We start from the raw sequence: 25891 nt of genomic DNA on the forward strand, positions 1-25891 counted from the left end.
TAAGGAGTCCTTGGGGCTAAGGAGCTTGTGGTTCCTTTCTCTAGAACCATGTGACCATGTTCCAGGTACAGGGGCCCATGGAATTCCTAGCCCAAACAGCCCTGAGCTCACTCTGGAGCCTACATTGCCCCAACCCAGGCTAGTCCTCAGATCGTCACTGGTTGGTGTACTCCTAGACCAAAGGAAGGGCAGGAGCAGCTGTTTTCTTGGGGTGGGGTTGCTGTGTGGACTAAACTGGGATGTTCAGCTGTGAAGTCCATAGACATGTGTTCGTGGCCCCTTGAGGACAGAGCCAGGGGAGAAAGGGGAAAGGCCTAGTGATGAGTTGTTTGAGGGTGGGGGTCAGGGGCTGGCTCTCACTTTACCACCACTTCTCATTGTGCAACTCCAAGGAACCAGAGAATTCTGTGTTCTAATCTGGCTTTCTAAGATGTTGTGAAGTTATTTTATTTAAGTGTTAGACATCTGGTGTAGACATATGGTAGGGACTGGCATTTGTTCTCTTGTCCTGAAAGTTATGATGGGCCTGCCTTGGACTAAAGGAGAAACACTTTCAAAGTCCACACTCAACAGTGAATTTCCACAACAAATGTATATCCTATTTTAATAACTTAGGGAAATTTTAATGATTTGAAATGTGCATCTGTGTTGATCTGGTCAGTTGAGTATGCTATCTGTGACCGTAGAACTTTGGCACGGTTAACTGGTCTACTGTGTTCCTAATCAGCTCTCTTGGCCTAACTGGGCAGTGGTATTACTGGTTGAACAAAACCCTACTGGAAACAAGATCTTCACCAGGACAAGATTACATAGAGCCTCTCACCAAATGCTTTTTCAAATTGAAACAGGAAAGGACTCACTCATGATGTCGTTTTGTTTATGTTATCATCATTCAGCAAATATGTTGAATGCCTGTTCCATACTGGGCACGGAGACCCAATGACACACTGGTCCTTTGGCCTCAAAATGCTCCCAGTCTTGTGGAGGAGGCTATCTAGTGAACAGTGTGCTGATGGCTATGGAAAGAATACATGCCTCATTTCAGGAGTATGTTCGATCATTGCTGTGTGCTCTGTACGCTTCGGAATATTACGTTATGTGCATAATTCATAAGACTGAGAGCACAGTACAAAAACTCGGTGCCAACAATTTGTTAGAGCAGCAGTCTTATTTTAAAATTACATTCTGTTTCTTTGTTTGGAAACCTCTTGTTCCACATCATTTAGGCTTTTAATTGGAATCTTACCCTCCCTTTCATCAAAAGTACATAATGTTGGGTAACTGTATCCCTTTCTCCATTAATTTCACCTTTGTGGTTAAGGTACTTGCATGGTCAGAACAAGTAGATGGCTTCAAAAAGATAACGTTTAGCTTATCAATGCTTAAATTAATTTCTTAATCTTGTATAAATTGACCAACCAACCACAAATTTTATCTGTGTTACCAAGATAAGCAATTAGGTAATGGGTAAATTCAGAATGTGCATGAAGAATACAGTATATTCTCCAAATTTAGAATTCTCAGAATGTAGGACCTATGACAGAATGTAGGACCTGATGCAATTTTTCCCCCTAATTGTTCCTATCTTTCCTGTAGCAAAGGAGCTAACAGGCACAGCTTGTTTTTCATGAATCTGAGTGCTTATTCCTCTCACGAAGTTGTGATAGTTGTCCAGTGAGGATTTATGTCCTTTGAGTTTAGGGCTGATAACTTGAGATGAATGTATTGTCTGATTGAAAATAATTAGATTGCAGAAGGTGGATTACTTCCTTTATCCATTTTTAACTGTTTTGAGAATACTGAGGATCCATCTCCACTATTCCAGAAAAAGCTGTGTCACAGGTAGGAAAGAGGCTAGCATGGCGGCAGACACTCATGGCAGTTGGGGGTGTGGCGGTAAAGAAAATCATTCCTGAAAGTCATCACCCTTTTTCTCCATTTCTCTTTTGTGCTTTTGTGCTCTTTACCTCTTAGAGCATCACATTTCTCTGCCCTTCTGTAAAATATCTAAATTTTGAATGGCAATTTTGGTTTTAAAAAAGCACTTTCACACACATTCTTACTAGTGTCTGCTAGATAACAATACTGTTATTTGTTCCCATTTTACCAGTGAGAAAACTGAAGTACATGGGGTTTAAATAACTGCCCAAGGTCCTAAAGCTGGTCAATGGTGGAGCCGCAACTTGAATCCAGAAAAGCCCACAGCCCTTACATGTGGTCACTAGGTAACTCTATTTCATTATAGGAATGCAATATTATCTTTTTGATAAATCCCAACAACTTTATTGAATCACAAATAAATGTTACAGGTTAAATTACAAAAACATTAGTAATATAATGTCAGTACTTACACCTGTGTGGCATTTAAAAATTATGAAATATTTAAGATGTATAAAATGATAGCATTTGAATTTTATATTTAGCTTCCTGTGGAACCTCAAAACTGTCTTCCACAGTGGATGCACCATTTTACATTACCACCAGTAGTGAATGAGTGTTCCTATTTCTCCACATCCTCTCCAACACTTGTAGATTTATGTTTTTTAATAGCAGCCTTTCCAGTAGGTGTGAAATATTTTGTTGTTTTGATTTGCATTTCCTTAATAGCTAGTGCTGTTGAGCGTCTTTCCATGTGTTTTGTAGCCATTTGGATTTCCTCTTTGGAAAAATGTCTTTTGCCCATTTTTTAATTGGGTTGTTTGTCTTTTTATTGTTGAGTTGGGGGATTTCTTTGTATATTCTGGATATTAAACCCTTATCAGATACATGGTTTCCAAATATTTCTTCCCGTTATGTAGGTTGTCATTTAACTTTCAGGATAAAGTCCTTTGATGCTCGCATTTTTGAGTTTTGACGAGGTCTCATTTATCTATTTTTTCTCTCATTGCTTGTGCTTTGGGTGTAAAGTCTAAGAAACCATTGCCTACTACAAAACCTTGAAGATGCTTTTCTGCGTTTTCTTCTAGGAATTTTATGGTCCTGGCTCTTATATTTAGATCTTTGATCCATTTTGAGTTGATTTTTATATAAGGTGTGCGATAGGGGTCCTCTTTCATTCATTTGGCTATGGATATCCAGTTTTCCAGCACCGCTGGTTGAAGAGACTGTTCTGCCCCAGTTGGGTGGACTTGGCAACCTTGTGAAAAATCAATTGACCATATATATTAGCATGTATTTCTGAACTCTCAATTAGATTTCATCAGTTAATATATCTATCTTTATGCTGGAACCATGCTGTTTTGACCACTGAGCTTTGTAATATGCTTTAAAGTCAGGAAGTGTGAGTCTTCCAATGTCTTTCTTCTTTGTAAAGATGTTTTTGGCTATTTGGGGTCCCTTGCCCTTCCAAATAAATTTGATGATTGACTTTTCAATGTCTGTAAAGTAACCTATTGGAATTTTGATTGGGATTGTGTTGAATCTATAAATCAATTTGGGTAGAATGACATCTTAATGATATTTAGTATTCCAATGCATGAACTCGGAATGTCCTTCCATTTATTTTGGTCTTCTTTGATTTCTTTCAGAGATGTTTTGTAGTTCAGTGTACAGCTCCTTTACATACTTGGTTAAGTTTATCCCTAGATATTTGATTCCTTTAGTTGCCATTGTAAATGAAATTTTTTTCTTAATTTCTTCCTCAGATTGCTCATTACTAGTGTATAGAAACACTGCTGATTTTTGTGTGTTGATCTTGTATCCTGCTACTTTGCTGAACTCATTTATTAGCTCTAGTAGCTTTGTTGTAGAGATTTCATGTCATCTGCAAATAATGGAAGTTTTACTTCTTCCTTCCAATTTGGATCCCTTTTATTTCTTTTTCTTCCTGAACTGCTCTAGCTAGAACTTCTAGTACAATGTTGCATTACAGTGGTGACAGTGGGCATCCTTGTCTTGTTCCAGATCTTAGAGGGAAAGCTTTCAGTCTTTCACCATTGAGTAGGATGTTAGCTGTGGGTTTTTCATATATGCCCTTTATCATGTTGAGGAAGTTTCCTCCTGTTCCTATCTTTTGAAATGTTTTTATCCAGAAAGGATGCTTGATTTTGTCAAATGCCTTTTCTGCACCAATTGAGAAGATCATGTGGTTTTTCCCCTTTGATTTGTTAATGTGGTGTATTACATTAATTGATTTTCTTGTACTGAACCACCCTTGCATACCTGGGAGAGAACCCACATGATCATAATGTATAATTCTTCAGATTTGCTATTGGATTCTATTTGCAAGTATTTTGTTGAGGACTTTTGTATCTATACTCATTCGATAAATTGCTCTGTTCTTTTCTTTTCTTATAGTATCTTTGTCTGGATTTGGTATTAGGGTGATGATGGCTTCATAGAATGGGTTAGGTAGTGTTTCCTCCTCTTCAATTTTTTTGGAGGAGTTTGAGCAGGATTGGTATTAATTCTTCTTGAAGTGATTGGTAGAATTCACCTGTGGAGCCATCTGATCATGGGCTTTTCTTTTTTGGGAGGTTTTTGATGACTGAATCAATCTCTTTATTTGTGATTCTTCTGTTGAGATCTTCTTTTTCTTCCAAAGTCAGTGTAGGTTCTTTGTGTGTTTCCTTGTCCATTTCATCTAAATTATCTAATTTGTTGGCATAAGTTGTTCATAGTATCCTTTTATGATCCTTTTTATTTCTATGGGGTCTGTAGTAATGTCCCCCCCTCACTTCGGATTATATTTATTTGCATATTCTCTTTTTTTCTGTTTCAGTCTAGCTTAAGGGTTTGTCAATTTTATTGATCTTCTCAAATAACCAACTCTTGGTTTTGTTTATTCTCTCTTTTGTGTTTTATTTACTTATAATTTCATGTATTGCTGCTCTAATCTTTATTATTCTTCCCTTATCTTATTTTGGTATTAGTTTGCTCTTTTTCTAGTTCCTCCAGGTGTGCAGTTTGTTTTTTATTTTAGTTCTTCTTTTTTAATGTAAGCCTTTAGGGCTATAAATTTCCTTGTCGGCACTGCCTTCACTGCATCCCATACGTTTTGATATGTTGTGTTCTTGTTTTCATTCATCTCCAGGTGTTTACTGATTTTTTCTTGCAATTTCTTCTTTGACCCCTTGATTGTTTAAGAGGGTGTTGTTTAACCTCCATATGTTTGTGAATATTTTGGGTTCTCTTCCTGTTATTGATTTCCACCTTCATTCTATTATGTTCAGAGAGAGTGCTTTGTATAATTTCAGTCATTTTAAATTTACTGAGACTTGTTTTGTGACCCAACTTGTGGTCTGTCCTGGAGAATGATCCATGAGCACGTGTGTAGAATGTATATCCTAATATTTTGGAGTGCAGTGTTCTGTATATGTCTGTTAGGTCTATTTCATTTATCATAAAATTCAAGTTCTTGTTTCCTTATTGATCTTCTGTCTGCATGTTCCACCTATTAATGAGAGTGGTGTATTGGAGTCTCTCACTATTTATTTTAGAGACAAGTATTTTTCCCTTCAGTTTTGCCAGTGTTTGCCTCATGTATTTTGGGACATCCTGATTAGGTCCATAAGTATTTATGATTGTTATATCTTCCTGGTGGATTGCCCCCCTTTAAAATATACAGTGTCCTTAGTGTCTTATAACAGTTTTGCATTTAAATTCTATTTTGTCAGATATTTTTAGAGCTACCTCAGTTCTTTTTTGGTTACTGTTTACATGGAATATCTTTTTTCATCCTTTCACTTTCAACCCACTTGTGTCCTTGAGTTTAAGATGACTCTCTTGTAGACAGCATATGGATGGATCATACTCTTTTTTTAATACGTTCTCATAACCTGTGTCTTTTGATTGGAGAGTTTAATTCATTAACATTCAGTGATTTTACTATATAGGCAGTGCTTACCTCAACCATTTTATCCTTTGGAAGATCTATTTTTTCCCCTCTGTTTTTATCCTTTTAGTTACCCTTAATGATATTCTTCATTTCTGTACTCTCCTCCAAGCTTCTCTCTCCTGTCTTTTTTTCTCTACCTGGCAGAACTCCCTTTAGTATTTCTTGTAGGGCAGGTCTCATGTTGATGAACTCCTTCAGTTTCTGTTTATCAGTGAATATTTTAAACTCTCCCTCACTTTTGAAGGACAGTTCCAGATAAAGACTTTTTGGCTGGCAGTTTTTCTCTTTCAGTGTCTTAAATATATCATACCACTTCCTTTTCACCTCCAAGGTTTCTGATGAGAAATTGGTACTTAGACTTATTGCGTTTCCCTTGTATGTGATGAATCACTTTTTTTTAAAAAATTTTATTTTGAAATAAATTCAGACTTACAGGAACAGTTGCAAAAACAATACAAACCCCATACACAGAACTCCAGCATACCCCGACCCCTCTACCCCGATCTACCAACTTTAACATCCTGTCACACTACCATTTCTTTCTTTCCCTCCCTCCCTCCTTCCCTATCGTTCATCATCTATTGCTCTGTCTTTTGAACATATGAGAGCAAGCTGCACACATCCTTGAACAACAATATAATTCACATATACATTTCCCATGAACAAGAACATTCTTTTATGCAGTCCCTTTAAGTGCAGCTAAGAAGTTCAAGAAATTCAACATTGACACAAAGCTTACATTCTATATTTCCATTTTTTTTTCTCATGTCCCAACTGTGTCCCTTTGAGCCTCCTCAGATCCCATCCAGGATCAGATGAATCACTTTTATCTTGATGTTTTATGGATTCTTTCCTTATCTTTGGTTGTTGACATTCTGATTTGTTTGTGTCTCAGAGTATGTATTTTAGGATTTATTCTCTTTGGAGTACATGACCCTTCTTGAACATGTATATTTATGTCCTTCATAAGATTTGGGAAATTTTCTGCCATTATATCCTCAGATACTCCTTCTTCCCCTTTCCCCAGTTCATCATCTTCTGGGAAACCCATGATGTATGTTTGTGTGCTTTGTGCTGTCATTCATTCCTATCCCTGAGACCCTGTTCAATTTTTCCCATTCTTTTCTTGATCTGTTCTTCTCTCTGTAAGATTTCAAGTGTGCTGTCTTCTGTCTTACTGATTCTTTCTTTTGCCTGTTCAACTCTGCTACTGTATGCTTCTAAGTGTGTTTTTTGATGCATTTTTTTGTTGTGAACTTTAACTTGTATACATAACAATGATAACTTTCAAATTATGATTTAACAAGTAGTTAGGGAATACATTTCAAAGAATGTGATGGGGTACAGTTCCACAACTTCAGCTGTTTCCATTACTGTGAAATATAATATACATACAGAAAGGTGTTAGCTTTTGATGTACAGCTCAACAAGCAGTTATATAGGTAATTTCAAAAATTGTTATGCATTACAGTGCCACAGTTTCAGTTCTTTACTTGTTATGCAATATAAGGTATATACAGAAAGGTGAAGACTTTCAAAGCACAATTCAATGAGTAGCTATAGAGCAAATTTCAAAAGATGTTATAGGGTAGAGTTCCACCATGTCATTTACCTCCTTCCAGCTATTCCAATACCCCAACATCTAAAAAAATATATATATATTTATCTTTATATAAAGTTTGAATACTCATAGACATTTGTTAAATCTTATATTTGTTACTACCCCTTCCTCTCACTTAATCTCTTTCTCCATCTTCAGGGGTGTCTAGGCAGTGAGCACTCTAACTTGTGCTCATAGGCATAATTATAGGAGGGTTCAGCCTCCTGTTTACAACCCTAAATTTCACAGGAGCAAGCCTCCAGTTGAGGGCTTGATTTATTAAGTAGTGAGTTCCTAACTTCACTTAATCTGTATTCTATCCCAAGATAAATGGTCAGTTTCTTACATTATCTTCGCTTAGTTGTACAGTCATCATCATTATCAACTTTAAAAAATTGTCGTAACATAAAACATCCTAGAGCTCTTATCAGCTGCTAGTTATTCACCCCTAGTATTAGTGTAGAGTTAGTAAGATATTCCTATTAAATATAGTCTTTAATATGTAATGGGTGGATTTCCATCTACCGCTCTGTTGTTAACTCTCCACACCAGTGTCATACCTTATATCATGCTAACACTTATTTATGTTTGTTTTGCTACTTTTTGGGTTACATGCGTTTAAACAACTATTTACAAATATGCCTTTAATGCATCAGTGATACTTACAATCCCATTAACAACCATAGTTTGTTGAATGCTTTTTCAGCATCTATTGAGATGATCATTTGATTTTGCCCTTTTGATTTGTTAATGTGTTATATTACATTGATTGATTTTCTTATGTTGAACCACTCTTGTATGCCTGGGATGAACCCCACTTGGTCATGGTGTATGATTTTTCTAATGTGTCTTTGGATTCAGTTTGCAAGAATTTTGTTGAAAAGGTTTGCATATATATTCATTAGGGAGATTTGCCTGTAGTTTTCCTTTTTGTAGCATCATTATCTGGTTTTGGTATTAGCAGGATCTTGGCTTCATAAAATGAGTTAGGTTGTGTTCCATTTTCTTCAATTTTTTGAAAGAGTTTTAGTAGGAATGGTGTCAGTTCTTTTTGTAAATTTTTGTAGAATTCTCCTGTGAAGCCAGGAATTATTTGTAGGAAGCTTTTTGATGACTGATTGGATCTCTTTGCTTGTGATTGATTTGTTGAGGCATTCTATTTCTTCTCTGGTGAAAATGTAGGTTTTTCATGTGTTTCTAGGAAATTATCCATTTCCTCTAAATTGTCTAGTTTTTTTGGCATACAGTTTAGTATCCTCTTATGATTTTTTAAAATTTATTTGGGATCTGCAGTAATGTCCCCCTCGTATTTATTGTTTTGTTTATTTGGCTCTTCTCTCTTTTTGACTTTGTCAGTCTAGCTAAGAGTTTGTGAATCTTGTTGATCTTCTCAAAGAACCAACTTTTGGTTTAATCTTTATGGTTTTTTTTTTTTTGTTTTTTGGGTCTTTGTATCACTTATTTCTGCTTTAATTTCTTGTTGCTTTAGGATTATTTTGCTGATTGTTTTCTAGCTTAAGTTGTTTCTTTAGTTCTTTGAGTTTGTCTCTTTCTTCATTTTTAATGTGTGCATTTAGAGCTAAAAATTTCTCCCTCATTATTGCCTTTGCTGCATCCCATAAGTTTTTAAGTTAATTTTATTGAGATTGATCACATACAATACAATTATGCAGATATTCGAAGTACACAGTCCATTGCCCATGGAACCATCATACAGCTGTGCATCCATCACCACAATTTTTTCCCCCTAAGTTTAAGAATATTTTCATTACTCCGGAAAAAAAAAAAAAAAAAGAAAAAGAAAAAAGACAACTCAAATCCTCCCATACCCCTAACCAACCCCCCCTCCATTATGGACTCATAGTCTTGGTATAGTACATTTGTTACTGTTGATGAAAGGATGTTAAAATACTACTAAATGTAGTACATAGTTAGCAATAGGTCTAATTTTCCCCCCATATACTCATCTATTATTAACTTCTAGTTATAGTGTCATACATTTGTTCTAGTTCATGAGAGAGATTTCTGATAGCTGTACAGTTAATCACAGACATTGCCCACCACAAGATTCACTGTTTTATACATTCCCATCTTTTAACCTCCAACTTCCCTTCTGGTGACATATGTGACTCTATGCTTCCCCTTTCCACCACATTCACATAACATTCAGCACTATTAGTTATTCTCACAACCACGTTTTTAAAAATGGTTTTGTTCACCCACCATACTTTCCATCCTATGTAAACAATCGAAGGTTCCCTGTATAGTCACATATTTATGTATTCACGACCATCACTGCTATCTATGTAAGAACATCTCCATTTCTTCCACAAAGAAGGAGGAAGAGTCAAAGAAGGTAGAGAGGCAAAAGAAAAAGAAAAAGAAAGAAAAAAATGACAGCTAAAAAGCAACAACAGGAAAGATAGAATTAAACTAAAGTAATTTAATTAAAAGAGTCAGACAACATCACCAATGTCAAGAGTCCCATACCCCTCCTCCACGCCCCCCTCCCATAGACCCCCAGCCTTGGCACACTGCCCTTGCTACATCAAAGGAAGCATAACACAATGTCCCTGCCAACTATAGTCTCCGGTGTGCATTGACTGCACTTTTCCCCCCAATACTACCCTATCTCCAACACCCTGCCCTCATCTGTTCTCCCTCATTCAAAAATGTGTTTGTACATTTTATCACAGTTGTTGAGCACCCTAGGTTTCACTGAGCCATACAGTCCCAGTCTCTATCCTTCTTCCTGACTTCTGGTGTCCCACATGCTCCCAACCCTCCTCCCTCAACCATACTCACAGTCATCTTTGTTCAGTGTACTTGCATTGCTATGCTACCATCACCCAAAATTGTGTTTCAAACCTCTCACTCCTGTCTTCTCCTATCTGTCTGTAGTGCTCCCTTTAGCATTTCCTGTAGAGCAGGTATCTTGCCTGTCAGAGAATATTTTAAAGTCTCCCTCATATTTGAAGGATAGTGTTGCCAGATATAGGATTCTTCATTGGTGGTTTTTCTCTTTCAGTATCTTAAATATATCACCCCACTGCCTTCTTGCCTCCATGGTTTCTACTGAGAAATCTGCACATAGTCTTACAAGCTTCCTTTGTATGTGATGGATCACTTTTCTCTTGCTGCTATGAGGATTCTCTCTGTCTTTGACATTTGATGATCTGATTACTAAGTATTTTGGCATAGGTCTGTTCAGATCTATTCTTTTTGTGGTATGCTGTACTTCTTGGGTCTGTAATTTTTCCTATTTCTTAAGAGATAGGAAATTTCATGATTATTTCCTCCATTATTGCTTCTGGCCCTCTTCCCCTCCCTTCCCCTTCTGGGACAGCCATGACATGTAAATTCATGTGCCTCATGCCATCATTCATTTCCCCAAGACACTGCTCATACCTTTCCACTCCCCTCCCCATCTGTTCTCCATGCGTATGACTTCAGATGTCTTTTTCTCCAGTTTCTGAGTGTTTTTTTCTGCCTCTTGACATCTGCTGTGGTATGTCTCCACTGTGCCTTCCATCTCCTGTGTTGTGCCTTCCATTTCCACTGATTCCATCAGTTTTTTCCAAAACCTCCAGTTTCTACCTTATGTTCACCCAGCGTTCTCTCCATAGCCTTCATCTCTTTTGCCACATCTTCCCTGAACTCATCGATTTGGCTTTTTGTTTGATCCATCACATTTCTTTGAAAATCTTTAATAGATTGTTTCATTAAAATGAAACAATATCTCACCTGTATCTTGATTGAGATGTACGTTTATTCCTCTGATTGGGCCACATTCCCGTCCCTCCCAGTGTAGATTTCAGCTTTCTGTTGTCTAAGCATCTGGCCTCCCTGGTTACCTCAATCAGACCCTCCCAGACCAGTATGGGTTCAGATCTCAGAATGGGGTTATATTTAGTTTCAAGTCTCCTTGCAGATATGTCTTTGAGATTGATAGACTTTCCTGTGAGATCTCTAGCCTCTGTGCTTTTCCTAATCTGCCCAGTAGGTGGCGTCCATCAGTCTGTGACTCCTGACTGGTGTAAGGAGGTATGGCCCCTTTAGTTTGTTTTGACTGTTTTCCCCCAGGCTCTGGGGTCTGGTTCTGAAGGGAATACCAGTAGTAGAGCTGGGTACTCCCTCCTTCCTCTTAGGGAAGATACACCCCCCAGGGAGTTTTCATCTGCATTTTCATAGCTCCTTTGATTCTCTGACTCTGTTTCCTCCACCCCTGTCTGGGTCAGAGGGCTGTGAACCAAAAATGGCTGAGGCTATCTCCACTGAGCCCCTCAGGTTGAGAGAGAGAAAAAGGGAAAGAAAACACCCTTTCAGAGCCAGTCCAAGGCCCCCCAGTTTCATTCATCAGCCAGAAATAACCCCTAGTCTTCTGGGCTCCCACTCCCGGGACAGATGAGTCCTCTGGTTCTTTAAGCTCAGTTGTCACTAAAAGCCTCTGTCTGCTTGTTGTGGGCTTGTAGCTTGTATCCAGCAGTCCACACCCATTAAGTAAAACTCCAGTTGGAGCTGTACTGAGCCACACTTGCCTGCTCAGCGAGTGCTGCTTTCTGCCACAGCGAGGTTTTGCAGTTAGCCTGCTGTGGGGGGAGTAGGCTCACAGTGCAGTTCCACAGCTTTTACTGACAGATTCTGTGCTGTGATCCCAGGCATTCCTCTGAATCCAGGTTGGTATACAATGTGTGGACAGTCACGGTTGTTCCCCAGCAGTTATTCCAAATTACCTACTAGTTGTTGCTGGTTGTTCATTAGTTGCTCCAGGAGACTAACCAAATCCCACTCCTCTCCATGCTGCGATCCGGCCCCCCCCCATAAATTTTGCTATGTTATGTTCTCATTTTCATTCATCTCTAGATATTTAGCAATTTCTCTTACAATTTTGTCTTTGACCCACTGATTGTTTAGGAGTGTGTTCTTTAATCTCCAGACATTTGTGAATGCTCTAGATCTTTGATGGTTATTGAATTCTGGCTGCATTCCATTGGGGTCAGAGGATGTGCTTTGAATAATTTCAATCTTTTAAAATTTATGGAGGCTTGTTTTATGCCCCAGCATATGATCTATCTTGGAGAAAGTTCCATGAGCACTAGAGCTGAATGTGTATCCTGGTTTTGGTATGTAATGCTCTATATATGTCTTTTAAGTCTTATTCGTTTATCACATTGTTTAGGATCTCAGCTTCCTTATTGGTCCTCTTTCTGGTTGGTCTATCTGTAGAAGAAGGTGGTGTATTGAAGTCTCCCACAAAATTTGGAAACATCTGTTGCTTCCTTCAGTTTTGCCAATGTTTGTCTCATGTACTTTGGGGCACCCTGATTGGGTGCATAAACATTTATGATTGTTATTTCTTCTTGTGAATTGTCCCTTTTATTAGTATATAGTGTCCCTCTTTGTCTCTTATGACATCCTTGCATTTAAAGTCTATTTTATTTAAAATTAGTACTGCTACCCCTGCTTTCCTTTGGCTGTAGCTTGCATAGAACAATTTTTTCCATCCTTTCACTTTCTTTGTGCCGCTGGGTCTATGATGAGTCGCTTGTAAACAGCATATTGATGGCTCTTATTTTTTAATCTATTCTGCCAATGTGTCTTTTATTTGGGGAGTTTAATCCATTTACATTCAATATTATTACTGTGAAGGTAGTTCTTGAATCAGCCATTTTATCCTTTGGTTTTATATTTAAGATGTATTTTTCCCCCCTCTCTCTTTATTTCTTTTAAGGTACCCTTACTAAAACTCTTCAGTTCTGTGCCCTTCTCCAGACCTTGTTTTTTTTTTTTTTTTTTTTTTTTTTTCTCAGCCAGTATAGAGTTCGCTTTAGTATTTCTTGTAGGGTTGGTCTCTTGTTAACAAATTCTCTCAGCTTTTGTTTGTCTGTGAAAATTTTAAGCTCTCCCTCAATTTTGAAGAATGTCTTTGCTAGATAAAGAATTCTTGGCTGGCAATTTTTCTCTTTAAGAATTTTAAATGTCATACAACTGCCTTCTCATTTCCATGGTGGCCACTGAATAGTCACTGCTTAGTTTTATATTATTTCCCTTGTATGTAGTGAATCACTTCTCTCTTGCTGCTTTCATAACTTTCTTCTTCTCTTCAGCATTTGACAATCTGAGTAGAATGTGTCTTGGAGTGGGATTATTTGAATTTATTCCATTTGGAGTTCATTGGGCATCTTTGATTTGCATATTTATGTCACTTAGAAGGGTTGGGAAGTTTTCCCCAACAATGTTTTTGAGTACTCTTCCTAGCGGTTTACTCTTCTCTTCCCCTTATGGATCACCAGTGATTCTTATATTTGTGCACTTCATGTTGCCCATCATTCCCTGAGATCCATTTCCAATTTTTTGATTTTTTTCACCATTCGGTCTTTTGTGCTTTCAGTCTCCATCATTGTATATTTGAGTTTGCTAATTCGTTTCTCTGCTTCTTCAAATCTGGTGTCATGTCTCTCAAGAATATTTTTAATTTGGTCAGCACTATCTTTTATTTCCATAATGTCTGCTATTTTTTTTTTAATTTATTCTTGTAAATTCTTCTTTATGCTCTTCTAGGGTCTTCATGTCCTTTATGTCCTGAGCTTGATATTTATGTTTGTGTGTACTTCTTTGATTAATTGCTCCAAGTTTTGTGTCTCCTCTGGCTTTTTAATTTGGATGTTTGGGTTACCCATATCTTCTGGTTTCTTCATATTCTTTATAATTTAATGTTGTTTGTGGCCTCTTGGAATTTGCTTATCTTGATAGGGTTCTTTTAGGATATGCAGGATTGTTTTAACATTCATCTACGTTTGGCAGAGGCAGAGCTTGGTCATGTGCACTTTCCCTGATCTACCAGCAGATGGCACCCTTGAGCCACCTCTTACACTCAAGTTAGTTCTCCCTAGCTTTGTCTTTGCACTGAGTGGAGGTCCAACCTAGTGGAGATCCGATCAATGCATCAATTTTCCATGTGCACTGGGGAGTGCCTGCCCTGTGGGTGGGGATGTGCCCTGTGTAGTTTGGCAGGGAGTCTGCTCCAGGACACAGTGGTCCTGGCCAATCCCAGGGCTCTGAGTAGAGTACTCTGGGGCTGCAGAGCTGAGCATCTCACCTTTCAGCTCAAGTGCCCCACAGTCCATCTCTACCATAGGCCCATGAGATCCTGTGATTGGGGGAGGGCTCCTGGCACTTCTGTGCTGTACCCCTGCCTCTAAGAGGCTGTGCACACCGTGGGCTTCCATGGAGGAAGGGTAGACACTCACATTTCCACCAAATCCTAAATTCCCCTCAACGAGACTCTCAGCCACAGGGCTGTGAAGGGTTTTCTCCCAGCCAGATACAAAGATGACTGTACCGGGCATGGAAAGCCCTTTCTGTATTTGTCTGCGTGCTCCAACCTCTGGTCCCTAGCAAGGGGGCTCTTGACTGTGGGTCTGTGAAGTGTTATCACCTATTCCAGGTAGAGAGGAGGGTGTCCAGGGAGTGGAAGGCTACTCCCCACTGCATCGTTTGCCTGTTTCAGCTGCCCATTCCCCTGTGGTGTTCCAGTTCGAACACTCACCTGTCTTCAATGCAGTCTTTTGGTTTCTCCAAATACACACTCACTATGGATGTAGAAGTCCCTGTCCAGCCAGTGGAACCTTGGAACTGCTGTTCTGGAGAGTTCTCTGTCCTATATCTAGTGTTTTTCACAGAGGAGACTTTTGTTCTGTCTCTCCTAATCCGCCATCTTGTATCTCCTCCTAGTATATTTTTAATCTCTTCTAATATGTCTTTCCTTCCCATCATTTCTGTTATTTTTCTTTTTATGTTTTCAAATTCTTTGTTGTGCTCACCCAGTGTCTTCTTAATATACTTTATCTCTTTCGTCATATTGTCTTTCATCTCCTTGATTTAATTTAGGAGATTGTTTGAATGTCTTTGATTAGTTGTTCCAAATTCTGTGTCTCCTCTGAAATTTTAACTTTTTCTTTTGACTCAGCCATATCTTCCTATTTCTTAGTATGGCTTTTAATTTTTTGCTGATTTCATGATATCTGATTATCTTGATGAATTTATTCTGGAGATGAGTTTCTTTCTCTTGACTAAGGTTTTCTTGTTGATTGGCTTTGTGCTAAGGCACTTCTTTGACCCTTGGTTCAACTTATTATAGATGTTTAGAATAGCTTGTTTTTAAGATGAATAGAAAATTTTTTTCAGCTCTTATTCGTCTCATTCTTTCCCTGGTTATGTGGTACAGTTTTTAAGATTGCGCTATTTGTGCTATTGTTTCACCCCCAGGAGAAAGCCCCCTTTCTCCTGTTCCTTCTCAGGGAATGCCAATCTGTTCTATTTGTTTTTTAGTTGCTGGTATTTTTTTTTTTTAACACTCCTTTTGTTGACTCTAGCTGTTTTTGCCTGGAGGGCCTATTTTGGAAGGAGGCTCACCGTGGAGAGGACTTTCCCAAGTCAGTCTTTCCGAGTCATAATAGAGCCAGGGACTCATATAGGGGGTATAGATTGGTTCCAAAGTGCCCTGGGGAGGAGACCCTGAAAGATGCCAGACTTCTCTTTGACATCTCCCTGAATCTGTGCTTTCCTGCCCAGCAGATGGCACTCTTCAGCAAACTGCTCCCTGCAGTCCTAGGGTGGTACTCTGCCTTTAACTCTTAACTGCCTCTGCCCCTGTTGAAGGTGGGGTGAAACAGCAGCTGCCACCTACTTTTGTCTGGGGTGGGTTGAAACCTTATGGCATAGTCAGGATAGAGTGATCTGAATTTGCTAATCAGAAGCTGCCAACATTGCTTGGTCATGCCTTCTCCCTGCTTTGTTTTGGAAGAGCTGCCTTTTAGCCAATTCTTCCCCACAGCCCAAGATGGCACTGTGACTTTAAATCTCACCTGCTTCTACTGCTTTTGGGGGTGAGGTTGAAACAGAGACTGAGGATGCCTTTTGTCCTGGGCTGATTGAAACTAGCTGCCCGCAGAGCTGGGGTTCAGTGTTCTGAATTCAGTAATCAAAAGCCAGGATTAGTGCTCAGCTGGGGGTCCTCCCACCACCTCTTACTTGGGAAAGAGGACTTTTATTTCCAGTCAGGAACTGGGTCCCCATGTGGCCTGCTGTGAGAGTGGGGGATGGGCACCAGCATCCCCAGCATAGAGTTTTACTCACAGCTCCTCATCACAGGTTATCAGTCTCTTCCTTCTGCTCTTCCTTGGATGGAGTACACTATTCTTCTGGTCTCTGGAGCCACCAAACAGTTGTTTCTGACCGTTCCTAGCTGTTTACTAGCTGCCCTCGAGGGTGAACTGTCTCTTGAAGCTCTCTACTCTGCCATCTTACTGGGAACCTGCTGGAGATTCATTTACTTTTGGTCCTTGATGATGTTGTTTCACCGTCTTCTGGCTACTGTTGTTGCTTTTGAGAAGTGTGATGCCAGTTTACTTGTAATGCCTTTGTAGATAATCTGCTTTACTCTGGAGATGCTTTTAAGATCTTTGCATTTGTTGTTCTGCAGTCTCACTGTTATGTGTCTGGGTAAAGATCTATTAATCCCTTTTAGGATTCATCATGCTTGTTGGATCTGAAGGTTTATGTCTTTTTATTGATTGTGAAAAATTGTTAGCTATTGTCTCTTTGAATATGACTCTTCTAAATTCTATTTTCTCCTTCTGTAACTCTGATTAGAATTATGTTATACCTTATTGTAACCTCTGTCTTAAACCTCTCTTTTGTATTTTCCTTCTCTTTATCATAGTGTGCTGCGTTTTGTATAATTTCTTTCAATCTATATTGCATTTTAATTTCATTGATTATGTTTATTTCTGCCAGTTTTTTTTTGAGTCTTAAAATTGTTTTTTCTATTCTTTCTCCCTTAGTATTTTATTCTAATTTTTTGTTTTCAATTTCTACTTTCTGTTTAGTCATTTTAATTATGAGGTTCTTGGGAAGTGACCAGTTGCCAGTATCTAGTGACTTTTGTTCATGGTGATTGGTTCCTTATGTGCTTTGTAATTTTGGATTGTGAGCTCATCTGTGGGACTCTTCTGCAGCCTGGATATAGCATTGTCTATTGAGTAAATTATGTAATTTCTCTAAATCTTAGGTTTCTCATATGTAAATTGGGGATGATAATAACTACCTCATAGGTCTTTAGGAAGAATTAAATTCAACATTTTTTCTAAAACTTTTTACAGAGTACCTGATTCATAGGAAGGACTCAAATTAAATGGCAACTTCCTGATTTTAGTTTCTCCTCGTTTCGATTACCATCAGCATTCTGCCAGATTGATTTTTCTAAAACACCATTTTTATTATTCTGTGATCTAGAATCTTCAGTAGATTTCTATTATATTTTGAACTGAGTCCAGGCTGAGCCTGGCTTTCAGTGGCCTTCCTTAGATTCAAGCCCATCGTATCCAATCTGCCTTGTTTTTTCAGCATGTACCTTCATGTGTAAACCCAAAGGACCTTCTGGCTTACCCTTAATCCATGCTCGTTGTTTTTTCCCTGCCTTTGCACTGTCCATGCCTTCCATTTCTTTCCATCATATACTCCTTTGAGGCCCAGCCTCAGGCATTTTCCCACTCATTTGTTAGCCCAGAAGTTATCTTCCCTGAGTGTGACCTTTCATTGTATTTACAGTATATACAGAACAATTTAGTTCTCTACTTTAAATTGCTGTGTCTTTTTCTTTTGCTCTCGATAACTGTAAAAACTATTTCTCTAACTAGATTATACGTTCTCTGAGAGATTATGTAGAGGCATCTTCATTACTCAAACTGAAGTGTAGCCAACCTGTATAACCCATTCACAGACAGAAAAAACAAACAAACAATATAAGCACCCCCTCACTACCCACCAACCTCTCAGTTGCAAGAAATGATTTTCAATATTTATTTTACTTGATCCACAATTGCTTTGGGGCCAAAGTCTAATGAAGTTCAATGATTATTTTTACCTTGAGGTTTATCAAAATATATGGATTTTGGGCAGATGATTATTCATCCAGTTTGGGTGAGAAGTTCCCTTGAGGGGAAATATGTATACACGTATATTGAGGATGATACCATGTATGTGGAGCTGAATCCTGCTAATTTTATATGCCTTTATTTCCCCATACCATTGAAGCATTTAAAAAAAATGGGTATTATTTGCTCATTCTGTTGTTGGACATATAAATTACTGTAATTTAAAAATATTACCAGTGACTTTCTATGTATATTTGTCTGCATCTCATTGTTTTCCTTAAGATAGTTTCCTAAAGGAGAAATTACTGGTTCAAAAAATATATTTTTAAGACTTTTGATATATTTACTAAATTGTCCTCAATAACTATGTCAATTATGTTTCTTGTAATGCATACAAGTATTTAAAATTTCTACCTAATCCTGCCTTGGGTATTAGCATTTGGAAAATTTTCACTATTTTGGTAGATAAAAATATTTTGTCATTTGATTTGTTTTTCTTGAATTATAATGCAGCTGCATGGTCTTTCAAGCTCACTAATTTCTACAATCTATTTTGTGATTTGTGTCTGTTCTTGCCCTTTCCCTTTTTCTTGTTTTCTCAAAATCAGTTTTTTTGAGTTCTTAATGTTTTACACATTGGCTGACATTTTGATAGCATTTCCTTTACAAAATAATTTTTTTGAGGTGTAATTTACATGCAATGAAATGTACCAGTTTTAAGTGTACAGTTCAATGAGTTATGACCACTGTATGCATCCACTTATCACCATAATCAAAATAGAAAAATTTAATCACCCCCAAAAGTTCCATTTTTCTCCTTTATAGTCGCCTCTACTGTACTCCCAACCACAGGTAACCTTTGACCTGATACCTGTTATTATAGGTTAGTTAGCCTGTTATAGGATCATATAATAAATATTCTTTTTTTAAATATAAATATGTTTTTATTGAGATTGTTCACATACCATACAACTATCCAAAGATCCAAAGTATACAATCAATTGCCCATAGTACCATCATACAGCTAGTGCATCCATCAACACAATTAACTTTTTTCCAATTTTTTTCAATTTTTGGAGCATTTTCATTACTCCAGAAAAGAAAAAAAAAAAAAAAAAAGGAAACTCACATCCTCCCATACCTCTAATCATGCCCCCCTCCATTATTATTATTATTATTATTTTTCATTTTTATTGAGATTGTTCAGATACCATACAATTATCCAAAGATCCAAAGTGTACAATCACTTGCCCCTGGGTACCCTCATACAGCTGTGCATCCATCACACTTAATTTTTGTTCAATTTTTAGAAACTTTTCATTACTCCAGACAAGAAAAAAAGTGAAAGATGAAAAGAGAAAAAAAAAGAAAAGGAAACTCTAAACCTCCCCTATCCCTAACCAACCCCCCTCAATTGTTGACTCCTAGTATTGATATAGTACGTTTGTTACTGTTTATGAAAAAATGTTGAAATACTACTAACTGTAGTATATAGTTTGTAATAGGTATATAGTTCTTCCCTATATGCCCCTCTATTATTAACTTCTAATTGTATTGTCATACATTTGTTCTGGTTCATGAAGTGATTTCTAGTATTTGTACAGTTGATCATGGACATTGCCCACCATAGGATTCAGTTTTATACATTTCCATCTTTTGACCTCCAACTTTCCTTCTGGTGACATATATGACTCTGAGCTTCCCCTTTCCACCTCATTCACACACCATTCGGCACTGTTAGTTATTCTCACATCTTGCTACCAACACCCCTGTTCATTTCCAAACATTTAAGTTCATCCTAATTGAACATTCTGCTCATACTAAGCAAGAGCATCTACATTTCTTCCACAAGGCAGGAGGGAGAGTCAAAGAAGGTAGAGAGGCAAAAGAAAGAGGAAACAAAAAAATGACAGCTAGGAAGCAGCACAAGGAAAAATAACCTTAAATCAAAGTAGAATAAAGAATCAGACAATACCACCAATGTCAAGTGTCTAACATGCCTCCCCTATCCCCCCCTCTTATCTGCATTCACCTTGGTATATCACCTTTGTTACATTAAAGGAAGCATAATACAATGATTCTATTAGTTACAGTCTCTAGTTTATGCTGATTGCATCCCTCCCCCAATGCCTCCCCATTTTTAACACCTTGGAAGGTTGACATTTGCTTGCTCTCCCTCGTAAAAGAACATATTTGTACATTTTATCACAATTATTGAATACTCTAGATTTCACCAAGTTACACAGTCCCAGTCGTTATCTTTTCTCCTTTCTTGTGGTGTCTCACATGCTCCCCATCTTCCTCTCTCAACCATATTCATAGTTACCTTTGTTCAGTGTACTTACATTGTTGTGCTACCATCTCCCAAAATTGTGTTCCAAACCACACACTCCTGTCTTCTATCACCCTGTAGTGCTCCCTTTAGTATTTCCTGTAGGGTGGGTGTCTTGTTCACAAAGTCTCTCATTGTCTGTTTGTCAGAAAATATTTTGAGCTCTCCCTCATATTTGAAGGACAGCTTTGCTGGATACAGGATTCTTGGTGTTTTTTCTCTTTCAGTATCTTAAATATATCACACCACTTCCTTCTTGCCTCCATGGTTTCTGCTGAGAGATCCGCACATAGTCTTATTAAGCTTCCTTTGTATGTAATAGATTGCTTTTCTCTTGCTGCTTTCAGGATTCTCTCTGTGTCTTTGACATTTGATAATCTGATTATTAAGTGTCTTGGCGTAGGCCTATTCATATCTCTTCTGTTTGGAGTACGCTGCACTTCTTGGATCTGTAATTTTATGTCTTTCATAAAAGATGGGAAATTTTCATTAATTATTTCCTCTGTTATTGCTTCTGCCCCCTTTCCCTTCTCTTCTCCTTCTGGGACACCAGTGATACGTACATTATTGTACTTTGTTTCATCCTTGAGTTCCCGGAGACGTTGCTCATATTTTTTCATTCTTTTCTCCATCTGCTCCTTTGCGTGTAGGCTTTCAGGTGTTTTGTTCTCCAGTTCCTGAGTGTTTTCTTCTGCCTCTTGAGATCTGCTGTTGTATGTTTCCATTGTGTCTTTCATCTCTTGTGTTGTGCCTTTCATTTCCATAGATTCTACTAGTAGGTTTTTTGAACTTTTGATTTCTGCCGTATACATGCCCAGTGTTTCCTTTACAGCCTCTATCTCTTTTGTAATATCTTCTCTAAACTTTTTGAATTGATTTAGCATTAGTTGTTTAAATTCCTGTATCTCAGTTGAAGTGTACGTTTGTTCCTTTGACTGGGCCATAACTTTGTTTTTCTTAGTGTAGGTTGTAATTTTCTGTTGTCTAGGCATGGTTTCCTTGGTTATCCAAATCAGGTTTTCCCAGACCAGAACAGGCTCAGGTCCCAGAGGGAAGAAATATTCAGTATCTGGTTTCCCTGAGGGTGTGTCTTAGAAAATTGCTCCACCCTGTGATGCCTCAGGTCACTGTGCTTTTCTGCCCAGCAGGTGACACCTGTTAGCCTGTAATTCTTGACTGGTGTGAGGAGGTATGGCCATGTTCCCCCAGGCTCTGGGGTCTGGTTCTGAATGGAAAGGGCCCCACCCCTTTCCTCCTAGAAAGACAGACCCCTCAGGTGGAGGTCATTAACATTTCAATGGTTTTGCTCTCTGCTTGTGGTGTCTCCACCCTTCCCAGAGTCACAGCCCTGGAAACTGATAATGACTGGGGCTTTCTCCACTGAGCCAAGAAAGAAACAGATAGTCCCCTTCAGACCCAGTCCAAGGCAACCCTCCGGCTCTCCCAGGTCAGTCGTCACCCAAAGCCTCTGTCTGTTTTTTGGGGCTGCGTACCTGTAGTGAGCAGTTCACACTCGCTACTTAAAACCCCAGTTGGAGCTCAGCTGAGCTATATTCGCTTGCTGGGAGAGAGCTTCTCTGTGGCACCACGCGCTCCGCAGCTCGGGCTATGGGGGAGGGGGTCTCCCGACGTGGTTCCGCAGGTTTTACTTACAGATTTTATGCTGTGTTCTCGGGCATTCCTCCCAATTCAGGTTGGTGTATGATGAATGCATGGTCTCGTTTGTCCCCCCGCAGTTATTCTGGATTATTTACTAGTTGTTTCTGTTTTTTTGTAGTTGTTCCAGGGGGATTACTTAGCTTCCACTCCTCTCTATGCCGCCATCTTGCCCGAGTCGCCCCCCTCCATTATTGATTCATAGTTTTGGTATAGTACATTTGTTACTGTTGATGAAAGAATGTTAAAATACTACTAACTATAGTATACAGTTTGTAATAGGTATATATTTTTTCCCTATATGCCCCTCTATTATTAACTTCTAGTTATAGTGTCATACATTTGTTCTAGTTCATGAGAGAGATTTCTGATATTTGTGTAGTTAATCACAGACATTGTCCACCACAAGATTCGCTGTTCTGTATACTCCCATCTTTTAACCTCCAACTTTCCTTCTGGTGACATACGTGACTCTGAGCTTACCCTTTCCGCCACCTTCACACACCTTTCAGCACTGTTAGTTACTTTCACAATGTGCTACTATCACCCCTCTCCATTTCCAAACATTTAAGTTCACCCTAGTTGAACCTTCTGCTCATAATAAGCAACTGCTCCCCATTCTTCAGTCTCATTCTATATCCTGGTAACCTATATTTTGTGTCTATGAGTTTACATATTATAATTTGTTCCTATCAGTGAGATCATACAATATTTGTCGTTTTGTGCCTGACTTATTTCACTCAATATAATGTCCTCAGGGTTCATCCATCAACTTGTTTTTTTTAAGATGGTTTTGTTCAACACCATACATTCTATCCTAAGTAAACACTCAATGGTTCCATGTATAATCCCGTACTTATGAATTCACCACCATCACCACTATCTATATAAGGACATTTCCATTTTTTCCACAAAGAAAGAGTCAAAAAAGTTAGAGAGATAGCATAAAAAGGAAAAGGAAAAAAAAATGACAGCAAAAAAGCAACAAAAGAAAAGATAGATATTTATTTTATAATTTGGGTTATAATCCAATACTACTTTAGTCTATTGCTGACATTGTCCTAGCTCTCATCATTGAAAATTCTTTCGATTGGCTCCTATAGCCCTGTGATACATTCCTATCATTGTGTGTTTTTTTTTTTTTTTTTGTTGTTGTTATTTGTTTTGTTTGGACATTTCCTTACTTTGTGGCACTACAAGATGTTTCAGGCCCATCTTACATAATTCCTGCCCTCCTAGAATCAGCCATTTCTCCAGGAACCCCTGGTTCCTTTCATCAGAAAATGGCATTAGAAATCAAGATTTTAGTTTCTCATTCTAGTGAAAAAATTTTTTTTTTTTTGCCACAAACCAGCGAATAAAAACACTTGATTTTGGTTGCACTAATATGAACTAGGAACATCAGCAGAAAAGCCCAGCCATATCCCTTAAATTACTTGCTCTTTCAAAGAATAGATAAGTTCAAGCTGAAAAAAAAAAAAAAAAAATGGCAAAGAATTTTCAATAGAAACTAAGTAAAACAAACCATCAGCCTTGCTGGTATTGTAAACCAACCAGACATAATTACAACAGAACTGCAGAAGGATGCTTAGAATAAAAGAGTCATCTGCTGAGAGTCATCAGGCAGAATACTGATAGTATCTGCAGCTTTGCCACATAACAGATATAGCATGGTATATTCCTGAAATTCATCCATGGTGCTGAATGTGTACTTATGATGTACAATGTGTACATCATACCTACATGATGACAATTCTTACACAAATGATCATAGTTAACTGTTTCTTCTCCGTCTTCCTCTTTCAAGGATTTGTTTGTGATTGGCATAAAATCCCGCTTGTTGCATACTGCACAGCCTGTAAAGTTTGGTAAGAAAGATCCATTCTCCAAGCAGGTATTACCCTGTTTGCGATATTCCTTCTCCACATAGTCCCTACACATCACGATGCCTTACCAGGGAACGTCCTCCAGTGCTTCCCGGAAGACGATGTAATAGGTTTTGAAATAAGGAAGTTTGAGTCGTCCAACTTGGTGCTTGTTACTAAAGATGTTTTTGACGTTTTGGGGCCCCTTACCCTTTCATATGAATTTGTTGATTGGTTTTTCCATTTCTGGAAAGAAGTCTATTGGAATTTTGATTTTAATTGCATTGGATCTGTATATCACTGGATAGAATTGGCATTTTAACAATATTTAGTCTTCTAATGCATGAACTTGGAATGTTTCCATTTATTTATGTCTTCTTTAACTTCTTTCAGCAACGTTTGGTAGTTTTCCATGTAAAATAAGTCCTTTACATCCTTGGTTAAATTTATTCCTATCACATACTCATAATCTGCCACACATTGTAATAGCTTTTTTCAAGCTTAAAAACAAATTTATCCCTGGATATTTGATTCTTTTAGTTGCTCTTGTAAATGGATTTTTTTTCTGGATTTCCTCTTAATGTTCATTGCCAGTATATAGAAACACCATTGATTTGTACATGTTGATCTTGTCCCCCACCACTTTGCTGAATTCATTTATTAACTCTAGTAGTTCTATTGTAGATTTTTCAGGATTCTATATGTATAGGAGCATGTTGTTTGCAAATAGGGAGAGTTTTACTTCTTCCTTTCCTATTTGGATGCCTTTCATTTCTTTTTCTTGCCCAATAACTCTGGCTAGAACTTCCAGTATGATGTCGAATAACAGTTGTGAGAGTGGGCATCCTTGTCTTGTTTCCGATCATAGGAAGAAAGCTTTCCGTTTTTCACCATTGAGTATGATGTTAGCTGTGGGTTTTTCTTATATGCCCTTTATCATGTTAAGCATGTTTCCTTCTATTCCTAATGTTTGGAGTATTTTTTTCAGAAAGGGGTGTGGTCATGTGGTTTTCTTCTTTGTTCTATTGATGTGGTGTATTATATTCATTGGTTTTCTTATGTTAAACTGTTCTTGCATACCCAGGATAAATATCACTTGATCGTGGTATATAGTTCTTTTAATCTACTGTTGAATTTGGTCTGCTAGTATTTTGTTGAGGATTTTGCATCCATCTTCATAAGGAATATTGGCCACAGATTCAGGATTCTCAGAAAACTCCAAGTAGGATAAATACCAAAAAACCCTACATGTAGACATGTTGTATTCAAACCATAGTAAATCAAAGACAAGGAGAAAATCTTGAAAGAAGACAGAGGTAAAAAACCACCTTACTGTACTGGAACAAAGATAAGACTTACATTAGACTTCTCTTCAGAAACCATGCAATTAAGAAGAGAGTGGAGTGGAATATTTAAAGTGTTGAAAGAAAAAACTCCAGCAACCTAGAATTCTGTGTCCAGCAAAACTATCCTTTAAAAGTGAAGGAGAAATGAAGATTTTCTGTATATGAGTTTTTTTTTTAATTTTTATTAAATTCAGTTTTATTGAAATGCATTCACACACCATACAATCATCCATGGTATACAGTCCACTGTCCACAGTATGATAACATAGTTATATGTTCATCACCACAATCTATCTCTGAACATTTTCCTTACATCAGA

At 38.0% G+C, this 25891-nt stretch overlaps 1 protein-coding gene and 1 pseudogene across 1 annotated transcript in view; one reads left to right on the forward strand and one right to left on the reverse strand.

The window, feature by feature from the left end:
- The window catches only part of ADCYAP1 (adenylate cyclase activating polypeptide 1), a 405353-nt gene that overhangs the window by 135940 nt on the left and 243522 nt on the right, over positions 1-25891 (forward strand). The window lies entirely within an intron of this gene.
- LOC119511662 lies at positions 23950-24367 on the reverse strand (annotated as a pseudogene).

The sequence above is a fragment of the Choloepus didactylus genome, chromosome 16, assembly GCF_015220235.1.
Source record: "Choloepus didactylus isolate mChoDid1 chromosome 16, mChoDid1.pri, whole genome shotgun sequence".
NCBI lineage: Eukaryota > Metazoa > Chordata > Mammalia > Pilosa > Megalonychidae > Choloepus > Choloepus didactylus.